Source organism: Schistocerca gregaria, chromosome 9, assembly GCF_023897955.1.
Source record: "Schistocerca gregaria isolate iqSchGreg1 chromosome 9, iqSchGreg1.2, whole genome shotgun sequence".
Classification (NCBI taxonomy): domain Eukaryota; kingdom Metazoa; phylum Arthropoda; class Insecta; order Orthoptera; family Acrididae; genus Schistocerca; species Schistocerca gregaria.
In genome coordinates, this window is record NC_064928.1 from 179590350 (window position 1) to 179598625 (window position 8276).

Genomic DNA, 8276 nt, shown 5'->3' on the forward strand with positions numbered 1-8276 from the left:
AGGGTATTTTTTTTTTTTTTTTTTTTATGAGGTGTTACTCCTCCCCCTCCTCCTTCCTCATTACTTGTGAGATGAGGCCACGGGCTTCATTAGTATTTTACAACAAGCATGTTGTGAATGTGGTGTTAAATACAGAATGCAGTCCTCTGTGGGTTACAAAGTACATTTTAAGTATAGAGATATTTTTGAGGACAACTAAAAATTGTCATCTACCACTTAGGAAGATGCTGTTGCTATGAGCTTTTGGTTCTTTGTTTGAATTTGGTTTTGTGTATGGTTTGTTATTTTCTGAATATGCTGCTTCCCTTCCCCATTCTCTTTCACAGAACTGTTATCCTCTCTTCCCCTTCCCCACTGGCTGTTGCACTTCAAACACAGTAAGTTTGGGAATTTGAAAAGTAAAAATGTCATTTGTATATCTTCCTGAATGTAAAGAACATTTGTTGATGTTGTGGTCTGCAGTACAAAGGCCGGTTTGACACAGCTGTCCATGCTATCATCATCTCTGAATAACTACTGCAGCCCACACCCATTTGAACTTACTTGCTACAATCATCTCCATCAGCAATTTGAACTCCCCCTTCCAACTTCCCTGCGATACTAAAATGACGATTCCTTGTTGTCTCAGTACGTGTCACATCAACCATCATTTCTTTTACTCAAGTTATGCCACAAATTTCTTTGCTCTCAAATTACAGTCAGTACCTCGTCATTAGTTACGTGTTCTACCCAATTAATCTTCAGCATTCTTCAGTATAGTTGTAGATTGGCATATCAGACAAATGCCTTCACAAATTATTTCATAACACATTTATATTTGCTGTTTACAAACTTCTTTTCATCAGAAATGCTTTTCTTGCCATTACCAGTCTACATTTTAAATCCTCTCTACTTTGGCTGTAATCAGTTATTTTACTGCCCAAATGGCAAAATTCATCTGCTACTTTTACTGTCTCATTTCTTAATCTAATTCCTTTGGCATCACATGATTTAACTTGACTACAGGCCACTACCCTGTTTTGCTTTTGTTAATGTTAATGTATTACCACCCTTTTAAGACACTGTCCATACCATTCAACTGCTCCTCCAAGATCCGGGCTGTCTCTGATAGAATTACAATACCATTGACAAACCTCAAAGTTCTCCATGAACTCTAATACCTTCTCCAAATTTTTCTTGTGCTTCTTTTACTGCTCACTCAGTGTACAGATTGAATAGCTTCTAGGATAGGCTACAATCCTTTCTCATACCCTTTTCTACTACTGATTCCCTTTCATATCCTTGAAATCTTATAGCTGACATCTGGCTTCTGTGCCAGTTGTATATAAGCTTCTGCTCCCTCTGTTTTATCCCTGCTATCTTCAGAATTTCAAAGAGTGTATTCCAGTCAGTGTTGACAAAAGCTTTCTCTAAATGTACTAAAGATGTAAATGTAGGTTTGCTTTCTTTTTCATACAAATGTTTTATTCCACCACTGAGCATATTTACATGCAATTGGTGTCATCAGTGTTTACGTAATAATAACAACAATAATAATAATATAAACTTCGACATGACAGATGTTATTAACTACAATATAACAATCCAGGATGGATGCAATACATGCTTGTGCAGATGTAAATAACAATAAGAAGTTTCCTAATAGATCAATTACAAGATAAATGAACTACATAGTTCAGTGAATGACAAATAAATAACCCAACAAATAATTAACAATAAGTACATGAATCAGTAATAAAATAGTTCACAGTGTGGCATATGCATGGTTTACAGTTAATTTATAGTTCATTCTCACAAGGAAAGTGGGTCATTTGTCACATAGTCAAGGAAATCTCGAGCAGAGTAAATTACTTTACTTTTGATCCACCTCGAAAGACTAGTTTTAAATTTATTTACTGGCACTCTGTAGGCATTGTCAGATAATTTGTTGAAGTAGACAGGGCCAAGATATTTGTAGCTGTTGTGTGTCTTTGCAAGCCTAGCATATGGCATATTAATTGTATGCCCACTTCTTATGTTATGGTCATCAACTGTTCTTCTATAATAAATCATAGGGTCAGTATTGCATCACACGTTCTAACATATCTCCAGACCCCAATTGATCTTCTCCAAAGTCAGCTTCTACCAATTTTTCCATTCATATGCAAAAATTTATGTTGTTATTTTGCAACCATGACTTATTAAAAGATGGTTAGTAATATTCTCATCTGTTAACACCTGCCTTCTTTCGAACTATTACATTCTTCTTTAACCCTGATGGTATGTCCCCCGTCTCATATATCATGCACACCAGGTGGAATACTTCAGACATGACTCTCTCCCCCAAGGATTCTATTGTATTCTTGTCCCTTGCTTCACTCCAAAGATTCCAAATACTCCCTATGAAATTCTAACAACTGCTAGCTCTCTCAATTTACCCATGACCCATGTCCCATGTCCACAATTTCCTAACTTTTTGTAAATTGCATTCTGCACAGCAGAACAAAGTATGCCTGTAGGTATGCTAGTTACCTCTCCTGAAATGCTGCACTTCCACAACCAGAAATGACAGGGATTGAGATCAGGTGATCATGTCTGCCACGCATTTGGTAATGATCGACTGATAATTCGATCATTTCCAAATGTATTTTGGAGAAGCAGGTGGACTTCATGATCAATGTGCAGTGGGATCCCATCTAGCTTGAAACCTGTTGAGTCCAATGTGTTTCTCTCCTCTAGGGTGGGTATGACACGCTGGCAAAGCATATTGCAGTAACACTGCTCGTCTTTAGCCCTTGAGTGCTAACCTGTTCAAAAAAGAATGACCATTGATGAACGAAGCCCTGAAGCCACACCATACAGTGACACATTCACCATACAGAGGAACTTCATGCACAGTGACTGGAGGTGAAGATATCCACTCTCAGCAATTCTGTGTGTTCACGTCAAATGAGCTTTGTTTGTCCATAGGATGGTCCAGGGCCAGCCCTCATCAACTTCAATCCTTGTGAGAAAGTGGAGAGAGAAGTCAACACGTAATTGTGCATCCTGTGGTGCAAGCTGCCATCCGATATGGATCTTGTATGGACACCATTTGATAATGGTTCAAAGCACCTTCCAAACAGTGGGGCATGGGATGTTCAACTGCCGTGACACCACAGTACGCACACTGCCTGACGATCAGGAATTGCCCACAGTGTTGTCTGCCATAGCAACAGTGATTCCATCAAGTGTCTGTCATGCAACCAGTAATCGGCCTTTTACCAGAGCAATGCCAGTTCTCCAGTTGATTCAAACTTCTTCATTAGGCTCTGCACAGCAGGTGGAGAAAGAGCACCCTTCTGTAATCCTTTCAGCCGGCGATATCCTCGAAGCACAGCTGCAGCACTGTTGTTGATTTGATAATAGAGCTTCTCCAGTAATGGCCTGCACCTTTTGTCCTAGTTCATGTTGATATGTCAGAAAGTGTACTGCAACTGGTCAGATGTGTGAGACTATGAATCACGATGCCTGATCACAGTACCTTGTGGTCATAGTTGGTACTAGACAATGGTGCTGTGATACATGGAAATCATGCACCCCATGCTCTGAACATTAATGCTACAAATTTTGGTACTCGTATGGTAATTAGTTTCCATGTTATAACATATTAAGTAGGGAAAGTTTAATTATAGCCACACAGTATTACAACAAGCATTTCTACCTGATTCAATACTGGATAACAATTTATGCACAACATTTTATACACATCTATTCATGCCATCACTGATATTTTCAACATAGCACAAATAATCCATTTGCATTATACAGGGTGATTCAAAAATGCATGTAAATATTTTAAGGGTGTATTTGTGAGGTAAATATAAGACAAAAATGTTCTATACAATTTTTGCTATACTTGGCTTATTACAGAGTTATGAACAAAACATGATAATACATTCAATACAACGTAAAGAATTTACTTCCCAGAGTTCACAGTTTAATTACAGTGCATTTGGACTAAAAACGCAAACTGGTAAATAAACGTGACGTAACAAACTGAAACAATTCCTCGCGAATACTGTATTACTTTAGTTCCTGTTGATTGAACTAAATCAATGCAAAATAACTAAGGAAAATACGTGAAGAATTTACAGACTGTACTGTACTGTATTTGCACAAATCTTAATGCAATGCATGTTCAAAATGCTGTCCCTGAATTTGCAGACAGACCCGTGCTCGTCGCCGCAATGATCTCTGCACATTACACAGTCCGTTCAACTCTCCACGAATAATTTCACAACCACCTTCAATTCTTTGTTGTAGCACTTCTCTGTTCGGTACTGCAGAAGAATACACCAATGTCTTTAGTCGGCCCCATAAATAAAAGTCTAAAGGGTTCAGGTCAGGTGATCTGGCTGGCCAAGCAATTGGTCCTCCGCGACCTATCCATCGATGTGGATACGCATCATTGAGGTACGCCCTTACGTTGCGGCTGTAATGGGCAGGAGCACCATCGTGCATAAACCACAAGGTAGCTCGTGTTGCAAGAGGGACATCCTGTAACAATTCAGGCAATTCCCCCTCCAAAAATTCGCGGTAAGCGTGCCCAGTCAGCCTTGGAGGTAGAACATGAGGTCCGAGTAAGTCATTCCCCACAATACCACACCAAATGTTTATGAAGAATTGATGTTGATATCCACGCACAATTCTCGCGCCAGGATTCTCGACAGCCCACTGGTGCATATTATGCGAATTGATTACACCCGCACGAGTAAACATGGCCTCATCTGTGAATAATATCCGCCGAATGAACATTGGATCATTCAAATGACGCTCTTGTAACCACTGGCAGAATTGCTGACGGCGAGGATAGTCTGCAGGTGTCAATTCGTGCACTTTGTGCAGGTGAAATGGATGCAACTGTTGTCTCCGAAGCAGCCGCCATACAGTAGATTGTGGAAGTCGTACAGCTGCACTAATTTGTCTCGTACTGATGGCTGGATCTTGGTCTACCAGGTCCAAAACATGTTCCTCGACGTTCACTGCATGCTCAAGTGGTCGACCTGAATGTGGCCCAGGATGAATGCCATACTCCCACATACGTCTGTCCACAGATACAAACGTCTGATGACTTGGTAACCGTCGTCTTGGAAACAGCTCACTGTACCTTCGTCTTGCTGCAAGTGCGTTTCCATCTGCTGCACCATACACAAGGTGCATATCAGCATACTCACTGTTTGAGTACATCATGTGCACGAAACCTGTAGCCTTCCGACGATGAATGAACGACAGGAAGTACGTTTCCGTTACCAACAACATCAGCGCCATCTTCTGTACAGTAGGAGTAAACAGCAATTGCAAACGAAAACAAACACTATTCATGCAGTTTCGAATCAACTGTTGGGAGATACGTATGTGCATTACGTACCAGAATATGGCATCCTGCTGCTTGCACTGACGTCGTTTTGATACGGACATGACTTTCGTATTTTAACGATAACTCTGGAATTAAACGTTTATAGAAAAACATTTATAGAACATTTTTGTCTTATATTTACCTCACAAATACACCCTTAAAAAAATTACATGCATTTCTGAATCACCCTGTATATAGGGTGAGTCATAGATGAGGAAATATTTTTGTACAAAATGTCACACATTGGGCTACAAAAGAATTCATATTTGCCATGTTCCTACATCAGTAAATGCCAACGCAATTTAATGTTATAAGATAGAGAAATGTGAGGCAGGCTATTAGGTGTTTCTATGTGCCAACATAGGCCAAGAGGAAAGATCAGCAACACCACACAACATCTGAGTGTTGTAGGTAGTCAACGCCACTGATTAGACTGATTAGTTGGCAAGGCATGTGGCATTAAGTGATGGTCTGTGTGACAATGCAAGCAATGACAGTTCCACATCTATCTTGTTCTGTTTTCACCAGCCACTAATACGTATTGAGGCTAGTTGGCATAAGGAAAGGAAAGTGAGGAGGAACTGTATTAGTGTGTATGCATCTTTTATTGTTTGGTTTTTGTATCCTAGATTTGGTCTTAAGAAATAAGTACAAAGAATCAGAATACACAAGGACTACTCAGTTATGTCTCAATCAATCCAAATGAATAGAATAAAACTGTGAAAATCTAAACTAACATAAATGCACATGACCAGAAGCTGCAATGGCATTTCGTAAGTGCTGTTCAAAATGACGGCCATGTTGTATGTGACAAAGCTTGACTCTTCACAGAGATGATTGCTGAACATGATCCATCACGTCTGTATCTCTTACATAACATCAGTGGCTTGTTTTATTCTGCATTGAAGGTTGTTGAAATGAACAATCCATACTTCATAAATAACATATTTCAGATGGTCCTACAAAAAGAAATCCAATGAATTAAGATCTGGTGATCTAGCTTGCCATACTAAAGGGCCTCCATGAGCAATCCATTTGGAAGGGTAGGAACTTCCCAGGTGACGTCACATTGTGCGACTGAAGTGAGCAGGGCCTCAATCATGCAGTACCACAGGTTCATACAAGAGACCAAATTCCCATCTTCCAACAATTCCTGTAAAGTAGTATCCTGGAAACATAGATATCGTTCTCCTGTCTGCCTTCATGGTAGCACCTGTAGCCCTATGAGACACCAATGTATAGTACCACACTAGATATTGACACCACATTGTTGTTGGTTCCCTGTACCAGTGTGTCATAGGGTTTCCTTCTGCCCACTCATGCCAGTTATGCGAATTCACTATAACCTTCTTCATGAAATAGTACAGTTCATGAAAAATGCTGGACATGCCTCTGACTTTGTACGACAAATTTTATGGTAGTCTCTCAGGGACAATGCTTGTACCTTCTGCATGTGAAATGTGTGGCAATGCTTTTCGTGCTGTACTCGCATAATAGCAGACTGTGACATTCTGACCACAGTGTTGAGAGACTTGGTGCTTATTCTTAGGTCTTCTGCAACAGTTTGTAGCACATTTTCTTAGGCATCCACACAGAACGTTGATGGTTGGCCCTGTCACTAAATCCTGGAGGTGCTACACGTGCTCCATATTCCCTCAAGCGCCTATCTACAGAGTAAAATATTTTTGTGGATGAATGGTAATGGTTGGGAAACCTCTCATGATATAGCTGTTTGGCAATGTCAGCTCTTCCATCTTCAAACCCAAAGGTGAGGCAGCTGTGGGCGTACTACTCATTTGTGAAACTTGCCATGGTAGTAACACTGTGATACGTCCATTAGCAGCCATTGGCATGGCGAGTATCGGCCAGAGCGAACACCATAGTGCTATCCTAAACACATCGTGAACACCGTGGCTTTCCTTCCACCAATGATCGCTTTTTCGTTTTACAGGACAAACATTCCTGACATGGGACTACATGCTCTGTCACCACTGGCAATGTGTGGTTCACAAGTTCTGATACAGTTCTACATACACTGCAATTGGACTTGTTCTGTCTCGTATCTTTCAAATGCTGGCATATAAAATCAGCTCATTGGTGCATCATGTGATGTATCTGTGTGAATAGCATGTCACGATCATGAGGTGTGTCAATTTCTCATGAAATGGCTAACCATTTCCTTTGTTTCATTCACACAAGACATCAAGAAGAAAAAAATAACAATAGTCCATCACTTGCTGTGCATATTCCTCATTTATGACTCACCCTGTGTGTAGCCTCCAATTTGATCATGGCTACATGCTCAAGACTGATGGACTTCATGTCCAGACCCATGGAACCACATTACAATTTCAAATACACCAACCAAATTACACTGAGCCTTCCACACCATTGTCAGAAAAATCATGTTTAACTACACTAATATAAAAAGACAGTAAGGCCTAAGTTTCAAGTATATACACAATAATGTACACAGTGACTGAATTGTACCAACGAGCTCCCAGTTAAAATGAATGAGTAACATTCATATACTGAAAGAGTAACATTCATATACTGACAGCTGACAACACATTTCATGCATTAATCCCACACAATAAAAATTGTTTTTATAACAAGTCACATGTCATGAATACGCACAATGAAGTAACTGGGAGAACACATAAGTCTGGTATAAATATAGTACTTTAACACATATATTAGTAATAGACATTTATCAATAGTATCCTTTCATGGTTTTCTCTCAATTGGCTACTAAGGGAAGACAGTAGAGCCTCATCACTTTGCAATAGAGGAAGAGATGATCAAAATAAAAGAGGGTAAAATAACCATACCAGAAAAGGAAAGTTGCTACTCACCATATAGCGGAGATGCAGAGTCGCGATGGGCACAATAAAAAGAT